Source organism: Eretmochelys imbricata, chromosome 9 (assembly GCF_965152235.1).
Source record: "Eretmochelys imbricata isolate rEreImb1 chromosome 9, rEreImb1.hap1, whole genome shotgun sequence".
Classification (NCBI taxonomy): Eukaryota; Metazoa; Chordata; order Testudines; family Cheloniidae; genus Eretmochelys; species Eretmochelys imbricata.
In genome coordinates this window covers 56,628,892-56,651,711 of record NC_135580.1, presented here as the reverse complement: position 1 = coordinate 56,651,711, position 22,820 = coordinate 56,628,892, and positions in this window count along the sequence as shown.

Sequence of the window (22,820 nt, the reverse complement as noted above, 5' to 3'; positions counted from 1 at the left end):
GTGTTTTGCATGAATACCGTATGTGCTGCATGTTTAACGAGGTGGCGGGAGAGCGTGTTTGTTGTTGCAGAGGACCAGGCATGATCTCGCCTAGTAGCCTGGCCCCCAGAAAATGACCTGGATACTGTGGAACTTAGCAACCAGTGACCCAGAGGCCCACCCCAGCCTGGGAGCCAGCTGGTTCTGGCCATTGGTAACAAAGGTGATCTGTTTGCCCAGGAATAAAGACAAACAATGGAGGAGGGGCTTTCTGGAAGGTGATACTGGGTGGTCAACTGGAAGGAGATCGCTTCTGGAGTGGGGATAAAGAGCAGCCTGAGGCATCTGGATGCAGTATAGACCCAGATGGATGGTGCTAAGACTTTTGAGGACCAAGGGTCCTGAGAACTTCCTGTGTTGTGTTCAGATGTACAATAAACCCTTCTGTTTGACCCTGGCTGAGAGTCACTGCAGTCTAGAGATTGGGGTTTCATTATTCCCTCTGGGTGTGGAGGCCCTGGGGGTCCAGAACGAGTGGACTCCCTGAGGGGGGCTCAGAGAGAGAGAGAAAGGCATGCTGAGGGCTCAGAGATGTGGTCCCAGGAGGCAGCAGGGCCAAAGGGCCTAACCGCAGAGAGCGAGTGCAACCCTCGAGAAGGGCTGTCACCCTCTCAAGGACTATATGGAGTTGAGACTACACAGAGTGGGGGTTAAAAATAGGAATAAATCAATTCTGTTGCATGCATCTTACAGGTGGACCCACAAAGGAAAAACAAAATCCACCCTGACTTGGAATAAAACAATCATTGGTGCTATTCTTGCTATTGTAAGCCCTACCCAAATCCAGCGATGTGAAGTGGCAAAGGAAGGAAACACGTGAACTGTTACACCCCCCAAGTGGTGGTAATGAGGCAGATGGGGACTCTAAGGATTTCCCCGTAAAAAACTGTACTACTAGCCCTCCCCCACCCCCCCCATGGGAATTAAGCAATGTCAGTAAGTGGTGTATGAATTGGAGGGGGGAATCCTAACCCAGTGAAGAATACTAAATGTATCTGGAAATATTGCATGGTATTCTTTAGAATATGTCATAATGCATGACAGCAGGAAACAGTCATCTAGACAGGTGGTTTATCACAAAGGGCCCAAAAATATAATTCTCTGGCCTCCTGGGGTGTTTGGGTTATGGGGTTCCGCTGTTGGGGTGTGGTGTTACAATGTGTAATCATAATGGTACCTCCACAGAGGACAATCCTTAAGCTTGCAGTTATGTACATACCAGACTGGGCAAGAAGTCTCCCCTGGGACACAAGGAATATAACAATTTAACCGCTTTGCAGAATGTAACCCTACAGGTAATATGGATGCCAAGATGGAAGGATCCTGATTTAAGCTGGCTGCAGCCTGGAGCTGAAAATACGTCCTTATGGGCGAACGTGTGGGAGCGGGTGCACCAAAAGCTCGTCAGTGTGTCCTTTCAGTCCATTATATAAATTGGTGGTACAAGCCAAAGAATGGTGGGTGGACAGGGTACACTCTAACTGCAGCACATACATAAAAGGGTTAAAGCAACAATTTAATTGTTAATTTAATTTAATTTAATTTAAAGGGTATACACATAGAATTGTTGCTGCAGAAGGAATCTATGAGCATTAGGAACCACAGGGTTAAGTGCATGAAATTTGGGTGTGGGGGGGAAATGTGTATGGGAATGCAAAATGCTCAACTAGTGGGGCTAGCACCTGGGTAATAGTTGCAGTGGAACCTTGAAATAAGACTGTAACTAAGGTGGTCCCCATGAGCCCTATGGAAATAATAAGAAAGGGAAGAGCTCACTGGGAACCACTAAAAAGATCAAATGATTTAAAATAAACAATAATTCAGTTAAGTAATTATTTGTCCAAATAAAATATCTAAATGTGCCCCTCTCCAATGGCCATAAAGAAGCAGGCCCAGTGCCCTGTGCCAGGAGTGAACAATTGGGTGTAATGTATATGGGATATGGAGTGTTCTGCTGGGAGTGTGCACAATTCTGTAATATGACAGGTTTCAGAGTAACAGCCGTGTTAGTCTGTATTCGCAAAAAGAAAAGGATTACTTGTGGCACCTTAGAGACTAACCAATTTATTTGAGCATAAGCTTTCGTGAGCTACAGCTCACTTCATCGGATGCATACCGTGGAAACTGCAGAAGACATCATATACACAGAGACCATGAAACAATACCTCCTCCCATCCCACTCTCCTGCTGGTAATAGCTTATCTAAAGTGATCACTCTCCTTACAATGTAATAGTTGGATTGTTACAATGTAAGGAGAGTGATCACTTTAGATAAGCTATTACCAGCAGGAGAGTGGGATGGGAGGAGGTATTGTTTCATGGTCTCTGTGTATATGATGTCTTCTGCAGTTTCCACGGTATGCATCCGATGAAGTGAGCTGTAGCTCACGAAAGCTTATGCTCAAATAAATTGGTTAGTCTCTAAGGTGCCACAAGTACTCCTTTTCTTTTTGAGAATTCTGTAATAGAACACTTGGGAGTACAAGTGCACCAGCATCTGGCACAATTACATGCTGCCATTGGAACTTTGGTGCATGAATGGATCTGTGGAACCCATTGCTGTAGACAAATTGAACCAGTGCATTACCCAATTCCATACCAAGTTTTCAAGCTGGTTTGGACAGTGCCCCGTTTCTCTGTAAATATTCATGATATGGACACAGTAGTGGCAGCTCCAGGCCAAGCAACGCCAAATGCAGGTCTTGGAAACCAGGGCCCTTCAAGGAATGAATGCCTTCCAACTAGCTACTGAACTGCTGATTGATTGTACTTGGACTGATGTAGTCTGTGCCCTTTGGACAGGCCTAATGGACCCTCATTCGCTTCTTGGTCATATTACTCACGTTATAGGGGTGCTATTCATACTAACTGTATTATTAATCATATTAATGGGGTGCTTAAAATTATATGCTGCCTTAGCCTTGCCCCAAAATCCATACTTGTAAATTCAGCGGCTTATGCCTTTTATAACCTACCTTTGCTCTCTCACCCCTAGCATGACTGGTGGACCAAGGTATTGAGCTAATCGGAGCCAGGGCTTCCAGCTCAAGTGCCCCGCCATCCAGTGTGCGGGAAGGAGGGGCACCTGGGCCCTTCTTTGAAGAGAGTGGGGAGTGTTGGGGTATGTAAGGGTTAATTAAAACCTGGGTAACCACTAGCATTGTATTGGGGAGGAAGGCAGGGGCAGGCACTGTCTCTTCGATAGATAAAGTGCTATCCCTCTCCCTTCCCTTCTGCTTAAGGAGTGATAAGCATTGCAGGAATGTGGGGATCTAAAAATACTGTTTATGTGAAGCGGTGATAGCTCCCCCTCCCTTCCTTTCCCAGCCACATAAACGAGCTTGGGGTCATGGCCCGTTCCTCCCTTCCCTGTGGTCAGCTGATCAAGGGAATTTGTGGCTGCAATTATTACAAAGAAATGTGTCTGTAAAGTAAAAACTATCTGTAGAATATACTAATGTTGTAAATAGTAATCAGGGGCTGAAATAATTATGATCAGTATATAGCTGTTAATATTTATGGTATGGACATTCATATTACTAAATAAGGGTTTTGAGGGTGTTGTAGTGAATGTAGGTATTTACATACTAACTTACATAAAAGAAGTGTGCTGTAACTAATTCAGTGCTTACTCGACAATTGGGTCAAGGGGAACAAGTACCGCAATAAAGAAGCCTGTCTACTCAATTAGCTTCTGGGTCCCCCTGCTCATTCTCTAACAACATACTTACCTGAAGTGTACCACAAAGAAAAGGAAAACTTAAAACAAGCTTAAAGACAAGAATATCCCTGTTATCTTTGATTAACATTGTGATGATGAGGCAAAATCAATACTGAATGTATTGTTTGCACCATTAGAAGAACCTGATTGCCGGGAATGTTAACTCTTTTTTTGGTGTTTTTAGATAACTGTTAATCACTCAACTGTTTCACGGGCTGTAGTCAAAGCACTAAACGAGTACCAGATTGGTTATAAAAATGTTGTAGTAATTGATACTGACAATGCTAGTTACATGAAAAAAGGCATTTGATTTTGTGTTGTCTGCACTGTTTCCAAATTCTGTGCATACGTGCCAAACAGGTTATATTGTTAACTTAATTGGTGAATCATTTAGAATGCCTTTTCAGCCGGTTGATACATTTGTAAGATGCTTCAGAAACATGTTCTGTAACTCTGGAAGTACGAAAGAGAGGTACCTCCTTTTCATGAACCAGAAACTACAAGAGGAGTCTCCAGATGCCAAATTATCCATGCCTTCTAGCCCAGGTGGAACACGCTGGAACAGCTGGTTCCATGCTGTCCAGTATCATTCTAAGAACTTTCAGTTCTACAAAGAGTTCTTTAATGAAGAGTGCAATAGCAACACCCCAATTTCTGTGCAAACTATTCAGAAAATGCTGAATGAGCCAACTAATTATGCATTGTTGAAAGTACAGAAAATGTGAACAAATTATCAGTTTAAATCTGGCATTTGAGAGAAGGAAGCCTTGCACTGTTAAAGCATTAGACATTCTGGAAGAACTGCAGATATATTTCAGTTCACATCTAGAGCTCCATTCAGAAAGCACCTCAGAGTTCTTCAATTTTAGGGAAGCAGTAAACTTACCTCCTGTTAAAAGACTTCCCTGTCTAGCTCCTTTTAAAGAGGCATTCCATGAAGCTTCTGAAAAGCTTGACAACTCTTTATCATTTGGACAACCAGATCTAAATTTTCTGAAGACTTGTAGGTTATTTGATCCTCATCATGTTTATATCCCTGTAAAAATTTTCAAGCAATACCTGTTTTTTTCTGAGATAGTTGAACAGGAGCTGAAACTGTACAGGGAAAATATTGTGCCTGAAGCTAGTCAAAGTCAACCTATTTTTGTAGCCTGGCAAGTGTTTTGGCTTTCAGTGACAGAGAAAATTCCAAATATCTCCAAACTGGCCTTGAATTGCATAAATGCTGTCTCAAACTCTGCAGATGCAGAGAGGTTTTTCAGTGTATTTTCTGGCACAAGGAAATCACTAAGTGAGAAAAACTTGAAGGCTCTTTGTTTTCTGCACTATAACTGAATTAAATGAAAATATTAGATTGCACTGAAATGCAGGATAATGATTAGCAAAACTGTGATTTTCATGTGTGAAAGTCTAAGCAATTTAAAATGACATTCTACTTTATTTTTATTTGCTGTTGGTGTTCTGTAATGTAATCTAAATTAAAATCCAGGTTTACAATTGGAGTGCAGGGTATTGGTTACCAAGTATTTGTAATTTAACTTTCATGTATTTAGGAAATGCTGAATAGTTATTGTGACTTTTTTCTGTATTGTAATTTTTTAAAATTGCCAAAATATGCAGAATTTTTAACTTTTTGGAGCAGAATTCCTCCGGAAGTAAAGAAGGCCTGCCTAAGCAGCACACAATGGGGCCTGCACAACACTATGATTCAGCAAAGCCCATCAGGACATGTCTGGGCAAGTGTCTTCTAGGTACATGGACTAAGGATATAAAACAGGAGACTGTGGCATCATGTTTAGTCTTTCTCCTCCCCCATCTCACTGTGAACAACAGGAATGCTGTTCATCTGAGGAGAGTGGTCCAGGCTTAAGGAGAAGCCTGTATATTAAGAACTGTAACAGCCAGTGGGGTGAGAAAAATATGCTTATCTTTTATTTTCCTTTGTAACTATTTCTGACCTCTGATGCCTACCACTTTTAATCCCCTAAAATCTATCTTTCAGTAGTTAATAAATCTGTTTTATACTTTACATAAAACACTGTCTTTGGCTCGAAGTGCTTGGAAAATCTCAGTTCTGGTTACAAAGGCTGGTGCATGATCTCTCCACGTTGAGGGAGGGGCAGGCAGGGTAATAAACTTACACTGCTCAGGCTTCTGACCAGGACAAGATGGTACAGCTCAGGGGTGCAAAGCTGGGGGGAGTTGGCTGGTGCCTTTCTCTGTGTGATTCATGAGTACCTTTGGGTGCACTCCTGCAATGTAGCTGTATGCGGGGCTCCACATGCTGTTGTGCTGCATGATAACAGTGCCTGGAAGGATTTGCTGCTTGTCACTAGCAAAGCATTGTGACAGATAGTCCAGGCTGGAGAATCAAGGGAGTACACCGGTAACCCAGTTCCAGGATTCACCTTGGGGAATCCCATCACAGTAGGACTGCAGGGAAAAATCCCTGTGAGAGACGGGGTCCAGGACTGGGAAAGGGCTCTGTGATGGGTTGCCCCCTGCCCCTGCCGAGGTGCCACCTGTTACATTGGGGTACCACTGAGCCGGCCTGTTCCACCAGCCTGGGCTCCTTTACATGGTCCTGCTTAGCCAGGCCCTGAAGCCTCCTTCAAGCACTGTGCCATTCTATACCTTGGGCGATGACCCAGCACAGCAATGTTCAGCCTTATAATACGATTGTGTGGTATCCAAAAAACGAGGAACACGCATGATTCTTGAAAGAACTTTTGAACATGCTAGGAGTGGTAACAAGGAAGTGCTATAAGAATACTACTTAGCTAGTAGTACCTGTAAACAGCCTTAGAGCTTGGCACAGCAGCAAAGCATAACAAACCTGGAGTGCTGTTTGGAAGGGGAAACTGAGTCATGTTGTCTCATAGCATTGGTAGTTAAATGCTAAGGCACCTACACTCTAAAAGATACTAATAACTACATTGTGTTAACAATGCTGCACACGCTAGAATGCTTTCCCGCAAGCTGGAAAAAGAAACACAGAACATTGTAAAAACACCTATGGATAACACTCCTATTTTTGGTAACACTGGCAAGTTAGATAACCAAGACCTAAAGAGGATTGTAGGCACACTGTCTTCGCATTAGTCAGTAACTAAGGCTCTAGCACACCTAAGGCGGGAGGTGTGATGCTACACCCCATAATCTTCATAGAAATGTTGGTATGATATGAATATAGCACAACTAAGATATGTTTTATGTAAGATGGGTCTTGTGACATAGCATTGGAAAGGTCACGAGTTGCTAAATATGAGTATCCTATTTGTATGCATGTATCATTTCTGTATCTGAAGTGAGGAATATTCACGATGTATCAATTACAAAAGTGTTTGCATCTGGGGAATGCCCACCAAACAGAATGCAATCCGTCTTGATGAGCCTTTAGGGAGAACAATAGGACTTTGAAGATTCTAATTTCCTACCTTTTAGAGAATCTTCTTACTGAAGGGTCATGTGATTAAGTCACTTGGCACTGGATTCCATGATACAATACCACTATTTTTCCAATGGGTGGGGGACCACACTGGCAAACAAAGGGTTCCCCACCATATATAAACCTACTTAAGACAGGGGACTGACTTAATTAGTTTTTGTTCTTCACTGAACAGGATGACTGCTGGAAACCTCTAAGGAACAAAGACAAAAGTGGGGGCAGAGAAAAGCTGAGCCCTGGCTGGAAAAGCTGCCTGGCCTGTGAAATAAACGTCTAAAACAACATTTAGGGTGAGAAATAGCTACTTGATACCAGTTTCTTTAGTGTTTTAAGCTTACATTGCGGTTTTTGTTTTATTTGCTGGTAATCTGCTTTGGTCTGTTTGCTATTCCTTATAATCGCTTAAAATCTATCTTGTGCAGTTAATAAATGTGTTTGTGTTTTCTCTAAAACCAGTTGATAACTTCAGGGCAAAAACTGCATATCTTCCTCCACACTGAGGGAGGGGGCGAAATTTCACGAGCTTGTGCTGTACATTTCTCTGATCAGTGCAAGACAATACCATTTTGGATTTACACTCCAAAGGAGGTGTGCACTTGAGTTCTGAGCAATTCCATAGCTCAGTCTGCCTATGCAGTGCTGATTTCAATGTCTTTCTCTTGCTGCAGCTGCGTGTGTCCTACCTATGTGTGTGCTTTTGACGTTCCCCTGTAGTACCTGTAGTTCCCCTGTAATACCAGTAGATCAGGACAGAATCCAAATGTCTTTTAGAGAAAGCGTCAATACGAAATTTATAACGAACACTAGTCACTTGGAGTTACTAGTCACTTGGAGTCAGGGTTAACATTCCTATGGGTACTACACGAAGCATGGCTTAGGATTTCTTTGCGCAGTGCTCCCTGCCCTAGTTTCAGGAGTCCTGTGAGTAGCGCTTCCATTAGGCTTTCAAAGTACAGGGTTCCTCACCCTAGGATTATGGTTCCTATAGTAGAGTGGAACACGCTAGTGTAAGGTTTCCTATAGGTAAGCCAGTTGGCATTTGGGTAGGGTTCCTATTCTTAGCCCACTTGGAGTTAGGGTTCCTACGGGTAGCCAGGTTAGGATTAGGGTTCCTATGGTTAGGCAACTTGGAGTTAGGGTTTGGATTCCTATAGGCAGGCTACTTATATTTAGGCTTAGAGTTGCTATGGTTAGTGTTGACCATCTTTGGATTAGGCCACTTGGAGTTGGGGAAGGATTCCGATGGTAGGGCTCCCCGCCATAGTGTTAGGGTTTGTACTGGTTGCACTCCCCCGGCCCACCAGCGCACGTGTGGTTAGGGTTTCTATTCGCAGGGCTTCCCGTTTTAGGGTTAAATTTGTATGTGTAAGACTCTATAACCTAGGGTTAGGGTTCCTTTGGGTGGGGATCCCTGACTTAAGGAGTCATAGAATCATAGAATATCAGGGTTGGAAGGGACCCCTGAAGGTATTCTAGTCCAACCCCCTGCTCGAAGCAGGACCAATTCCCAGTTAAATCATCCCAGCCAGGGCTTTGTCAAGCCTGACCTTAAAAACCTCTAAGGAAGGAGATTCTACCACCTCCCTAGGTAACGCATTCCAGTGTTTCACCACCCTCTTAGTGAAAAAGTTTTTCCTAATATCCAATCTAAACCTCCCCCACAAAGTGGAAGTAGAGTCCTATGAGTAGGCCACTCAGAGTTAGCGTTAGAGTTCCCCTGCCCCACAGAGTTCCTCTAAGTAGGCTTCTTGGAATTAGAGATAGGGTTCCTAAGTGTTGGGGAGCACTACTCATAGAAACTGTAAACCTAAGGCGGAGAGCAGTACCTGAAGGAATGCTAACCCTAACACCAAGTGGCCGAGCGCTAGCAATCCTAAACCTAGGGCGGGGAGCCCTAGCCACAGGAAGCCTAACTTGAACTCCAACTGTGCTGCGAATTGGATCCCGAATCCTACGGCAGGTATGTCATGCCACAACATTAAGTGAACACTAACTCCAGGTGGCCTACCTAGAATAAACCTATCTTAGTCGGAGAAAACTACACAAAGTACTCTTAAAGCGTGGATCGGGACTCTGAACCATCTAAACCCTAACCCTCGGGCTGTGATCCCTCCGAATAGGAACGGTTAGCCAATTCAATGTGGCTTACCCTCAGGAACACTAAGCCGAACTGCAAGGGGCCTGTCCATAGGAAATTTAACCCTATCTCTAGGTCACATACACATAGGATCCCCCTAACCTCAAATCCAAATCGCCAATACATAGCAGTCTTAACCTTAATTTCAAGAAGACTACCAACAGGTATCCTAAACTAGGACTGGCCCCCATGCCCCCTCACTTGGGCCAAAACTTTGAAAGGTCTCAATTCTGCCTTCTTCCATTTCTACTCTTCTTATGCTCTGCTACCTACCCCAATAAAGGAGAACTAACAACTTAAAATGCCTTGTTCAACAATTTTAAGTAATACTTAACTTTCAAAACCATGAACAGCAAATATAACTTTTCTTGCCTGTATATGAACGCTGGCATTTTTATCTGTTTGATAGTGGTGCTTTCCATGCCTTCTTAGTTGCAAAGATTTGAACTGCTTCTTGAGGAAGATCCGCATTCTGGGTCAGCTCACTGAGATGATTGTGAGGCCGACCAGCCTGGCCTGTGTTATTGTGACGCGTAGATATCTTTTTATTAACTTCAGCGCAGAGTCTCCGCTTGCAACTGCAACAGGAAATGTTAGAGATATACGCAGAACAACAAAAGCATTTGGAAAGAGGGTGGTCATATGCTTTGTGCACACATGTTCCAGAACAGCCTTTGGCATTTATTCTGCTGAAATATATCTTGAAAGGGCTTTCAGTTCATCACCTAAATCACTCACATCAATATCGTGCATGTGTCAACACTGTCTCTAGTTCCCTGCATTGCTGGTGTAGGTCTTCAGGTATAGTGAGGAGTTTTGGAATATCATACAACATCCCAAATATACTGCTGTGTTCCCTTGAGCTGCATGAAAAGTTCTTCAACTGACTGTATTGCACAGTCTAGCACTTGGTTAAAGAATTCAACTTTGAATTGTGGGGTCTCTGATGGGATTATTCCATGCTTTGTAATCAAAATATCTTCTTCTTCGGTGACTCTTGTATTCTTGAGTGGGTGGAAAAATAGTTTCAGTGTGAAGTTCCTCCGCCAACTTCTGTGCACTCTTCAGAACGTTTTGAAATCCCTCATCTGACCGGTAAGACTGTAGGAATGACTTTGCTTTGTCCAGTTCTTCCATTGCTCCAGATATATCAAAGTCAACGCTTTGGAGTATCTTGCTTACAACATTTATTTCAAACAATATCCCATGCCGCAACACTAAGCCACACAGAAATTTGAAGTGATGTATGTTTCCTTCCCTTTATATTTATGACACGCCCCCCCCCAAATCACAGATAGGGTGAAACACTGTGATTTCTTCCTCGAGCTGTAGGAGAAAAGAGAGTTAATAAGACACATACACCTCTAAATATACTACCAAGTGTATAAAGACTAACAATATTTTCCAAATCTCAAGGACGATTTTAAACAGCTGATTCTGGGAAACTTTCACGGGAGAGTGCATCAGCCACTTTGTTAAAAGCTCGTTGGATGTTGAAATCAAGATCTACTTTGAAGGAACGCTCTCTGGCATGTTTATCATACCAGGCTTTTTGCTCTTTTTGAGCATCCTGTAAGTTTTCTTTAGCAAGGGCTAAAGAGGTTCGGAGGGTGTTTTGTAGGTTGGTTACAAAGTCCTGAATGTTAGTTCCTGGAGAAGGTGTAAATCCCTCCCATTGCTGCTTCACCAACTGTAATGACCCCTTAACCGCACGGCCATATACAAGTTCAAATGGCCAAAACCCTAAACTGGGATGTGGTACAGCTCTGTAGGCAAAGAGCAACTGCTGCAACACTAGGTCCCAATCATTGGAGTGCTCATTTACGAATTTATGTATCATGGCCCCCAAAGTTCCATTAAACTTCTCCACCATGCCATTTGTTTGATGGTGGTAAGGAGTGGCAACCAAGTGATCTACCCCATGAGCTTCCCAGAGGTTTTCCATAGTTCCTGCCAGGAAATTAGTCCGTGCATCTGTGAGGATGTCGGAGGGCCAACCTACCCTGGCAAAAATGTCTGCTAGTGCCTGGCACACACTTTTAGCCCTGGTGTTGCTTAGAGCTACTGCTTCCGGCCATCGGGTGGCAAAATCCATGAAAGTCAGTATGTACTGCGTTCCTCTGGGTGTCTTTTTTTGGAAAAAGACCCAGAATATCCACAGCTACTCGCTGAAATGGAACTTCAATGATGGGGAGTGGCTGGAGAGGGGCTTTGACCTGGTCTTGGGGTTTTCCCACTCTTTGGCATACTTCACAAGACTGGACATAGGTAGAAACATCCTTGCCCATTCTCTCCCAGTGTAATGACCCCCCCCAAACGGTCTTTGGTCCTGTTCACTCCAGCATGGCCACTAGGATGATCATGGGCTAAGCTCAAGAGCTTGGCCCGGTATTTAGTTGGAACTACCAACTGTCTCTTAGGATGCCAGTTTTCCTGGTGTCCACCAGAAAGAGTTTCCTTGTATAAAAGTCCTTTTTCTACAACAAACCTAGATCGATTAGAAGAGCTGAGAGGTGGTGGATTGCTCTTGCTGCCGTCCAAGCTCTCTGGAGGCTTTCATCTGCTTCCTGTTCAGTCTGGAACTGTTCCCTTGACGCTGGAGACATCATTTCCTCATTGGAGTGTGGACCTGGGCTTGGTCCCCCTGGAAGCGATGCAGGTGATGGGGCTGTTTCCGTTGACTGTGAACTGCTCTCCGCTGAAGCACTATGTTGGAGGTTCAGGCTCTGGCATGACCTGGGAATGCTCGGCTGTTAGCCCCATTCTGACTCTCGCCTTGGATTTAAACAGTTCATAGTGGTTCATGTGTTCCTTTGTCATTTCAGCCGCCACCTCTGCTAAGGGTCCACTGAGCTGCGGCTTCATCTCTACCATGTACTGGTCAGAGATGCTGTATCGAAGGTAGGCCTTTTCGAAGTTTTCAAAGAAGGGCTCGGTGTCTTGTAGGTGGGGAACTTCCTGGGATGTGAAGAGGTACCTGTAGAAGAATTGGTATTCTGTTGCCTTTGCTATCTGCAGCTCCAGTGCATGCTTCCACTCTTTTTCCTTTACCTCCATTTCTTTTTCCTTTGCCTCCATTTCTCTCCAGACAGCCTGATGTTCCTTCAGCTCATGCTTCCATTCTTTTTCCTTTACCTCCATTTCTCTCCTGTGGGCCGCCTCCTTTGCTTTTTCTGCCTTTGGTGCTGTCATCTTAGCCTCTCTGTTTTTAATTAACTTTACACCCGACAGTTAAAGAAAATAACAAAAAACTGGCTTGTAAAATTCTTGTGCTGTAATGTAATACCTATGTTCTCTGATAGCTAGTCTTAGCCTACAGAAAAACGCACTGTCTCCAGGCAAATAGACAGAAAAACCTTCTAGTTGCTCTTAGCTAAAAAAATCTATGGATAACACTCCAACATAAAAAGGATTGAAGGCACACTGTCTTCGCATTAGTCAGTGACTAAGGCTTAGCAGTAATCTAAGGCGGGAGGTGTGATGCTACACCACTGTTCTTCATAGAAATATTGGTATGATATGAATATAGCAAAACTAAGATAGGTTTTAAGCAATATAAGTCTTGTGACATAGCATTGGAAAGGTCACGAGCGACTGAATATGAGCTGCCTATTTGTATCATTTCTGAGTCTGAAGTTAGAAATTTTCACTATGTATCAATTACAAAAGTGATTGTACCTGGGGAATGCTCAACAAACAGAAATCAATCCTGGAAACGTCCACTTGGCGTAGTCTTCCACTCAAAGTATTCTCCCCAAGCCCTGCACCCCCTTTTTTGGGGCAGGCTTGATAAGAATCCTCACCAATTTGCATAGGTGAACACAGACCCACCCTTGGATCTTGAAACAATGACAAAGCAAAGTCTGAAGGTGAGTTTTTTTCTGTATTCACTTTTCTTTCTGTATTAAGCTTAGACATGCGTGTTTTAATTTCTTCTGTTTGGTAATTCACTTTGTTCTTTCTGCTACTACTTGGAACCATTTAAATCCTACTTTCTATGTTTAATTAAAAAAACACTTTTTACTTATTATTATACCCAGTGTACGCATTTATATCTGGGGAGCAAACAACTGTGCATATCTCGCAATCAGTGCTATAGAGAGCGATAAATTTACAAGTTTACCCTTCTAAGCTTTATACAGGGTAAAACGGTTTTATTTAGGCCTTGGACCCCATTTTGAGTTGCGCATCAGAATGTTAAAGACATGAATATTTCCCAAACTGCTTGCAATTTATGGGTCATGGTTAAGACCCTGGCTCTGTCTTTTAATCAGGGAAGGTTGTCTGACTTTTGTTAAGGCAAGTTTCTGAAGTTCCACGCTGTCAGGAAAAACAGGTTACAAGTCGTAACAGAAAGGCTCGGCCTTAGTGCCTACCTCTGGCGGGCGCCCAAACCCTTCACCCACAAACAGCCTTACAGATACAACAGAGCAGTAGCCAAACAGCGGTTAATGGCTCAGCAACACGCAGCAAAAAAAGAATTCACTATCCAAGGAACTGTATACAATGGAGACTGTTGAGAGAAAGCACGCAGACAATGCATAGTGCTTGATAAATGGGTACTGCTTGAGTCCTACCTCACCGCAAAAGATCTTTCCAGGAAGCTGGAAGAAACTACAAAAGAGGGGAAAGGACATCTCTGCTCTCCCCGCTAACAAATGCAGGAACATTTGGTGGGAAAGATTTTAAAGGGGGGGTCAGAGGCTAAAAAAGATCCGAAGAACTATATATCCAATGAAGTGAGCTGCAGGTTACGAAAGAATATGCTGAAATAAATTTGTTAAACTCTAAAGTGCCACAAATTCTCCTTTTCTTTAAACCGAAAATGTATCCTAGCTGTGGATGTGTGATCCCTAGAGCCCCGCCTTTCTCTACATTCTGAACAGGCTGCACTTTGCACACAGCACCTGAAGAAAGGGCTCTCAAAACGTTGTTCTATGCTGGGGAATATGGGAGGCTCAGGGACCGATAGCTGTGTGGCTGTAATGCATTGTAAAAGATGAATATAATTCTCACAAAGACTTTTGCTAGGGTGTAGTCTAGAAAAATGGCAGTTTCTAAAGCCCTTTCCGGGGGTCTAGTTGCTCAGTTATCATGACACTGGCTTCTTCCTGACCCTCCCAGGCAGCAATTGAACAAACTGCTCTCATTCGCCTACCCATTGCATAGAAGGAAGCAAATCTCCAGTAACCCTTTTGTCTTTGACAGGAACACAGCACTGACTTGGCATAGAAATGGATTCATCTTGTGGTAAATTAACAGATATGCTGTGATATTATGAAACAAGAGAAGTGAACATTAATACCTAATCAATGGCTGCCACATCCCATATCCCGGTGTGATTTGCAAAGTGTTTTTGTTTACACAAGATTATTTGGGTCAGAAGACCTCTTGAAAACATCTGAAAAGGACAGCTATGAACACCACAATCATTTACCAAGTACTGGGAAAAATAAAAAGGCCAAGAACCCGTTTACATAGAGCTTTTCTTCTGCTCTGGGAAAATGTATTCAGAGGGTAACAGCTAAATATGTATAAGGTCTAACATATTGTTTAAAATAAGCAGATAACACATAATTCCAGGGTCCAGTCAAAGGGAAGTGGCCCATAAACACCTTTCCAGTCTCGCAGTTTACTGGCCGCCATACATTGAATGGCATCCTGAAATAATTAAACTGACACACATCCACCACAGTAAGAGAAGCCATTTTACACGTCCACCCTTCACGCATACCCATACCTTGTGTTGGGTATGCGCCTCCTCATCAGGAGTGATTGCACCTGTGGGGGCGGGGGGTTGGATTGGGTAATCAAGGCCACAAATCTAAGAGTGAGGAGTGTGAGGCTTACAAACCAAGTGCAAGCGCTTGCCAAGGGTTTTCACTTCAACCATGTTCAGGAAAGCTGTATTCAGACTAAGAAGATCATCAGGGAATGTAGAGCATATTGTGAGAGAAGACTAACAGAACTTGGCGTCTCTAGTAAAAGGAAGGTGACTGTAAGGATTAGGGATATGAATGCAGTCAAGTGGGTACACCATAGCGAGGGAGTGCAGGAACTTAAGTTAAAGGACAATATTGGCACAAGTGGAGATAAACTGGCAATTAATTCATTTAGCCTGGAAATTGGGAGGAAGTTTCTGACGTTCAGAGGCATTAGGTTCTGGAACAGTGTCCTAATCGGAGTAGGCAATTTACTAATTTTGAGCTGGAGCATGAGAAATTTTTGGAAAAGAATATATGATACAGTTGTTTGCGATAGCAGGGAACTGGACTCAGTGAACCAAGAGATCCTTTCCCATATGTGAAGGCTGATTCCACAATCGAGCACAACGACTGCAGAAAGTGGGGCCCCGAAAGGCTTTTAAAAATTAATACTCCCCACTCCAGGCTTGTATTAAACGCCCAAGGTTAGGCACAACACTTTTTTTTTAAATTCAGGAAGGCTCACTTGGGCATTCCTCCATTTGGGATTATTTTCAGCACGCGTCCGGGGAAGACCTGAGAAAGAAAATAAAATAAATTACCTATTGCCCCCAGCTACTTAAGCAATTTATGCACATTCCTCTTAGAACACCAAAAATCCAATCCTGTTTTTGAAAAAGGTAAATTTTATTAAACCCAAAAGGAAAGGAACTACATTTGGAATTTAGACTTTTCATTAGATCTTAAAAGACACAATTACAAAAATTAAGCACTAAAAGTAGCTCTCTTGAAGTTGCATTCAAATATTAAAAGAAAACAAAAGTATGTGGGAGTAGGCCACAAGCCAATAAGGAAAAAAATAACCCTAATGGTAATTCCCTGATTCCTTACATAGTTGAAGTTTCAGATAAACAGCCTAATTTTTGGGGGGATAGGTATTGCTGCTTAAGTGTCAAAGGATTTTGGTTCAAGTTGGACCAATCCCATAAGTCTGAATTTTTGAATGAATTATCCTGAAGGCCCATCCATCTGCCCTTTCTCTGCCTCCTGGACCCTGTCTCTACCATTTCTCGGGTCCCCAACAGACTGTCATGCTACTGCCTTTAATTTCTGTGAGATGTCCAAAATATTGCCGTTTCTTTCCCTGTTAGTTTGCCTTCCTGTCTGTGAATCCAGTCAGTTTTATAACCCTAATAAAAAGTCTCCATAGTCCCCCTCCATTTCTTCGATTTTCCTCTCCCCCCCAGCTTGCTGCTGCCCCTCTTTCACAGTGAACGCATCGTTGCTCAGAGCCAGAAAGTTTGCACTGGGACGCACTGAACCAGGAATTAGCACAATGCAATAAGCCATTAGCATTTTCCCCAGGATATGTGCAATATATATTGTACAAGGGGGTAAGAGAAATATAGAAACACTATATGCAACTTACTTAAATTCCTATAAGGACTCCAAAGAGAGCCACAATAGATTATATTTTCTTTTTCAGATCTGTGAGGCCAAGTACAAAGGAGTCTGCTTTTAAGCATAACACCCCTACATTTTAATTCGCCCCAAGGATGTAATTAAATTAAAACGCTTATGTAAAGACTTCAAGAGGACATTAAACGCTGACCTCAAAAACAAACTGAACAAGGTCATGGTATAACAACATACTTTTAATTGATTTTATGTTAATATTAAACATTGGAAGAAACTTAATGTTAATAAATACATCTATAGTAAAGTATAATGTATATGATTTTTCGAAAAAAATCCTTTAAGGTAATATGGTGATGCCTCTGAACTATTACTTGTTAATAAACTTAAATCTTAGCACAGCACAAAAAAAAGCATTACAAACCTGGTCTGCTGCATAAAAAGGAAACGGAGATACACCACCTCATGAATTCAATGACTACACAGTACCTTTGAAACCTGGGCTGCTTATAGAAGGAAAACATAAGAAAGTAAAAAGGGGTGATGCCTGCAATCAGCAAGGGTATTTGTAAAACAGTTATCGAAGTTATAGTTATAGAAAGTAGTGTTACAAAAAGGCAAAAAAAAGGAACTTTTAACAGGGAAACTCTCTTAGGTGGTTTAGAGGCAAATTTAGAGGCAAAAGATGCATGAAAAACAAGGTTTATCTGTGGGTGAGAAAGAAAGGCCGCCACCAAATTGTTCCCATGGTGGTCTACCCCCAGCCAAAGACTTGTGGTCATTTATACATCAGGTTTCTATACAGCTATCACTCTATTCCCCACTGAGTGGTGAATGGTATATTTGCTAACTGTTCTCTTTTTACCAAAGTAGGTGAAAGAATGGTGGTTAGGGCAATTGCGACGTCTGTAGAAAGGAACACCTGAAAATGGCAAGCTGTCACAAATTGACTATAGAAAATTTGGACTTCACAGCAGGAAGCTAATTCAGGGGCCTGATTTCAGATCCTGGAACATACCCTAGGGCTTCTGTTTTGGGAGGGGCGGTATTATTGGACGGGACTGCACTTAAGTCAACTGACCGTTTGTTGGGAAATGTCATTCTAACCCTCGAAAATGTTACAAGAATCCTTTATGATCGAACTAGTAAATAGTGGCAAAACTATATTGTTGTCAGAAGGTTGTGGCCAGGTTCAACGAACCGTTACCAAACATCTTGTAAACTTCATGCAGGATGTCCGCCTGGATTATAGTGAAGGTGCTTTTATTTTTGTATAGCGCTGAGATAGTCGCAGCGCTTTAAACTTACTAGTAATGATATACCCTTAGTATAACAATTTGTAACCCACTATTCCCCACCCCGCTTTTTTGTCCTATGATTGCAGACTGTTAATGTGCCATTCCACCTTGAATGGTCCCCTAAGGCTCTGTATTAACTACCTGTGCGAAATCATCTGTTCCTTCTTGCATTGAGATGTGACGCTCTGAGTATCTTTCACAAACCCACAAGAACAGCTCAGTGTCTTTTGAAAGCTTGTCTCTCGCACCATCCAATAACGGTTATTACCTCACCCACTTTGTCTAGTAAAATCTATTGTCATTTTTAAAGTTTCATATGTTGTTATATTAGCTAGTGTCAATAGCTAATTACCTTTGTTTTCTTTCTCAGCTCGTCCTCAGAGGGATAAGTAAAAGGGCATGAGCGTACTCAACAAGAAGGAATTCTCAAATGCGTCTTCATGGGATGCGAAAGGGGGAATTGCATTTGGGTAGTGGCACAGTATGCCAAGCCAAGAGAAAAAGCTATAACCTTGGCAGTTTTATACAAGCCTGGAGTGGCTAATATTAATTTTTAATATCCTTACGAGCCCCCACCGTCTACACTCAAAGTTCCAGACTGAGGAATCAGCCTTGATAGTTTGTTTTTGTGATAACCACTCCGTCCATACTATGTGTTTCAGGTTGAATTACTGATAACTACGCTCAACCTTAACATGTTGACATTAAAAACAAACAAGAAACAAGGATGTTATTATTTGATATTTCTAATTATTGGAAGATGCATTTTTTTTCTTTCCAAAAACTCACTGAAATCTTATGGTTTGGTTACATTTAAAGAAACTGATTTAACTTCCTTTTGTATCGGTACATCTTAATTCGATTATGCTATAATAAAAGCAAGTGCACTGAGTTTGTCAACATTATTATTTTTATCTGCCTTAAAATATATTTTTTGTAACCGCCATTTCCTTTAAGCACATTTATCTGCAGAATATAAATCTCAGCAGAGGCATTTGATTTCCTATAGCCCCTGCTTCTTCCTTTGCTATCCTTGCCTGAAACACAGACTGATCTGTACATGCCATTAGGATATTTACAATGTATATGTTAATTGTAATAATGAAACTAGTGCTGTTTTCCATCCATATAACACATTTGCACATGTGACAGGCTGTACCCCATATTCATGATTTTTAGAAGACAATGATAAATTTTGTACAAATATGTCTTTTGAGGTATAATTTGAAAACTCATAATCTGATAAATATTATTGTTCTGGTAAAATATGTGGCAAGCTTTTCTGTAAAATTATACGAGTCTACTCTGATATTGTTATGCTGTTCCAATGTTAGAAAAGCAGCCAAAAACAGGTTCCTCAAAGACAAAAAGGCACCTCAGCGGGGGGGGGGTGGTCAGGATAATCAAATAGAACCTTTGGCACCTTTGGCAGAAGTAGGATTTGAACAAAAAAAATTACTTATTAGGGAAGGGAACAGTTGAGGGTGCCTGTGTGCTACACTGGCTGTTACCTGTATCCAGCTGGAGATAATCCTCAAAGAGGAGAGAAAGGTTTATAATACAGCATACTCATTACAAATTGCCTGTCTCTTCCATATTTCTCTGCTCACGGCAGCAACAACGCCTGAACAAATAGTGAACTGGGGATAGGAGTCGTGACTTGGAGGCTTTCAGCAAAAGGCATGAGATGAAAAAAACCTTTGCTTTGAATTCATTTACCTTGCTAAATTAGATACTAGTTAGTGTTTTACCTTTTTTTCCTTCTGTAATCAATTCTGATTTTTATGCCTCATCATTTGTAATCTTTCTCTTGGTAATACTTTTGTCTAAACCAGTGTACGTTTGGACTAAAGTGTTTGGGAACCTCCATTTGGGATAACAAGAATTGTGCATATCAGTTTGTATTATTGAAATAACAGACTTTTTATGCGGTTGTAATTTACAGAACGCAAGAACTGGGCAGTACAACACACACTTTTTGGGACAAAACCTGGGACTGGGAATTTGCTGGTGTGACCCTGTAATATCTACAATTGAGCTGGAAGTGATTTTTGCATACTAGAAGCTGTGTGTGAGTAGAATCAGGCATGATTCCACTCCCTTTGCAGATTTGAGGGAACACAGCTATTCTTCTGTCCAGATTGTAGCCTGGGGAATGTCAACACCCATAAACACACTACTGTTACCTATTTTGTGAATTTTTATTACTGGCTTGTATTATTGTAGTAATTTCAGGTTGCCCTCTTCAATTTCATATCAATAACAACAAATTTTGTATTCATTTCTAGTTAATTGTATCCAGTTTGCAAATTAATTCCAATTCAGCAGTTTCTCGTTGGAGTCTGTTTTTGAAGTTTTTTTGTTGAAGTATTGCCACTGTTTGGTCTGTAAGCGAGTGACCAGAGAGATTGAAGTGGTCTCCAACCAGTTTTTGAATGTTTTGAACCTGGACAGGTGTGCTGTCTTTTGGGGGATGCTCGTACCTTGATCATGAATAAATGAGAACCAAATCTACCGATCCTCTATATATAATGATGTGCTCAACCACATTGTTTCTTCATTTTAGGGTATCATAAAGGCCCGTTTTGTTGCTTTTATACAAAACTTAAAGAAAAAGACGCCCAGTGCTTCCAATGAAAACAGACTCCAACGAGAGACTGCTGAATTGGAATTAATTTACAAACTGGATACAATTAACTTAGGCTTGAATAGAGACTGGGAGTGGATGGGTCATTACACAAAGTAAAACAATTTCCCCATGTTTATCCGCCCCACCCCCCATTGTTTCTCAGACATTCTTGTTTCTGAGGCTGTGGCTGGTATTGTGTTCTGTACGGCTGAGGTTATGGGCACAAGTGATGCTGCTTTTCCACAATTTCAGCCCGTGCATGTCGGCGGAAGCACTCTATGTAGAACTCCAGTCTGTTGTTTCGACCTTCAGGAGGAGTCCACCCAGAATCCTTCTTTTTGTAGTCTTGGGAGGACGGTCTCTATGGATTAATATGTTGTTCAGAGGTGTGTTGGAACTATTCCTTGAATCGGAGTAGTCGGAAATAGGATTCACCACAGAACTTTATCATCCCCCCCCACTGTTCCTCCAATGTTCTTGTCAACTGCTGAAAATGACCCAGCTTGATTATCTCTACAGAAGGTTCCCCCTTTTACCAGCTGTCCTGCTGGTAATAAGTGATCACTCTGGTTACAGCGTGTATGGTAACACCCATTGTTTCATGTTCTTTATGTATATAAATCTCCCCACTGTATTTTCCACTGAATGCATCCGATGAAGTGAGCTGTAGCTCACGAAAGTTTATGCTCAAATAAATTTGTTAGTCTCTAAGGTGCCATAAATAGGTCGTTTCTCATTACAGCACAGTAGCCATAGAGGAAAGAGTCTCTCACCACCGCCAACACCGTATATCATCCCAAAGTTCAGTTCTTGGGTTTGTCTCTTGTTCTTTAAAGTCTGTTACAAATTTGAAAGAACAAAGAACATTAAAAAGTAATTTACCACAGTTGTGGGCATGTATGATAGAGTGTCTGTTTTTTCAAGCAATGATAGAAAATGACGGAGTGAGACTGTGACCATTATGCTTAGTCTTGATATTAAGTCCAGTGCCTGCAGCACAACCATCCTTTCTCTCTCAAGAGAAGGATGGTCTTGTGCTCCAGGCGCTGGACTGAGATTCTAGACCCATCTCAAGTACAATTTCCATCTCTGTCACTGACATCCTAGGAGACCTTGGGTGAGTTAATGAATCGCTATGTGCCTCAGTTCCCCAGCTCTAAAACGGAAACAACATTTCCTCTCTCTCTCACCATTGGTCTTTGTGTATTAGACTTTCAATTCTTTGGAGCAACAACTATCTTTTTTTATGTATTTGTACAGCATCTACTGTAGTAAAGCCCTGACCCCTCTAAGAGCCTTTAGCCACACTGTAATAAAAGTAATTGTTAGGATATATATATTCAGGCCTGTCTGTAAAGACCTATACTCTAAGACTGTAGGTGTATTCGTATCACTTACCTAGTTTTAGAGGTATAAAAGAAAGAATCAAAATCACTGTCTGCCGGTGTAAGGTCCTTCTCTTACTGTGACAGTCTGAGGCCCTGTGCTTAGGCTAAGGCCTTAGGCTAAGCAACAGAGGCAGCCATAAGCTGGGCAGCGAACGGTCACATCCTCATATTCCAACCTAGTCTCATTGAAATAAGGTGCTATTGGGCTGTTAGGAATACAATCCTGTCCTGATAACACCTATCGCCTCCAGAGACAGGGAAGTGCCTAGAAGATGTAAAAGGAAACTTAGTTTGATAGCATCCTGTCTGGCAAGAACTCACTTATCAACAGCTGGGATGTGAAATCCTCACTTCTGTATTGTTTTGTCATTCTAGTTCCCACTTTGCTATTGTTTGTCTGTATAATCTCTGTCTGGTTCTGTGATCGTTCCTGTCTGCTGTATAATTAATTTTGCTGGGTGTAAACTAAGTAAGGTGGTGGGATTTAATTGGTTAAATCATCATATTACAATATGTTAGGATTGGTTAGTTAAATTTCAGTAAAATGATTGGCTAAGGTATAGCTAAGCAGAACTCAAGTTCTACTATATAGTCTGCAGTCTATCAGGAAGTGGGTGAGTGGGGGAAATGGGAACAGGGAATGGGGTGGGGAAATTGGAATTATGTTTGGCTAAGGGCAGGAATGGGAACAGGGACACAGGTGTAAGGCTCTGTGGTGTCAGAGCTGGGAAGGGGGACACTAAGGAAGGAAACTGGAGTCATGTGCAGCATCAGCACTGAGTCCATGTGCAGAGGGAGGAGAGGGACCACAGGCTGATCT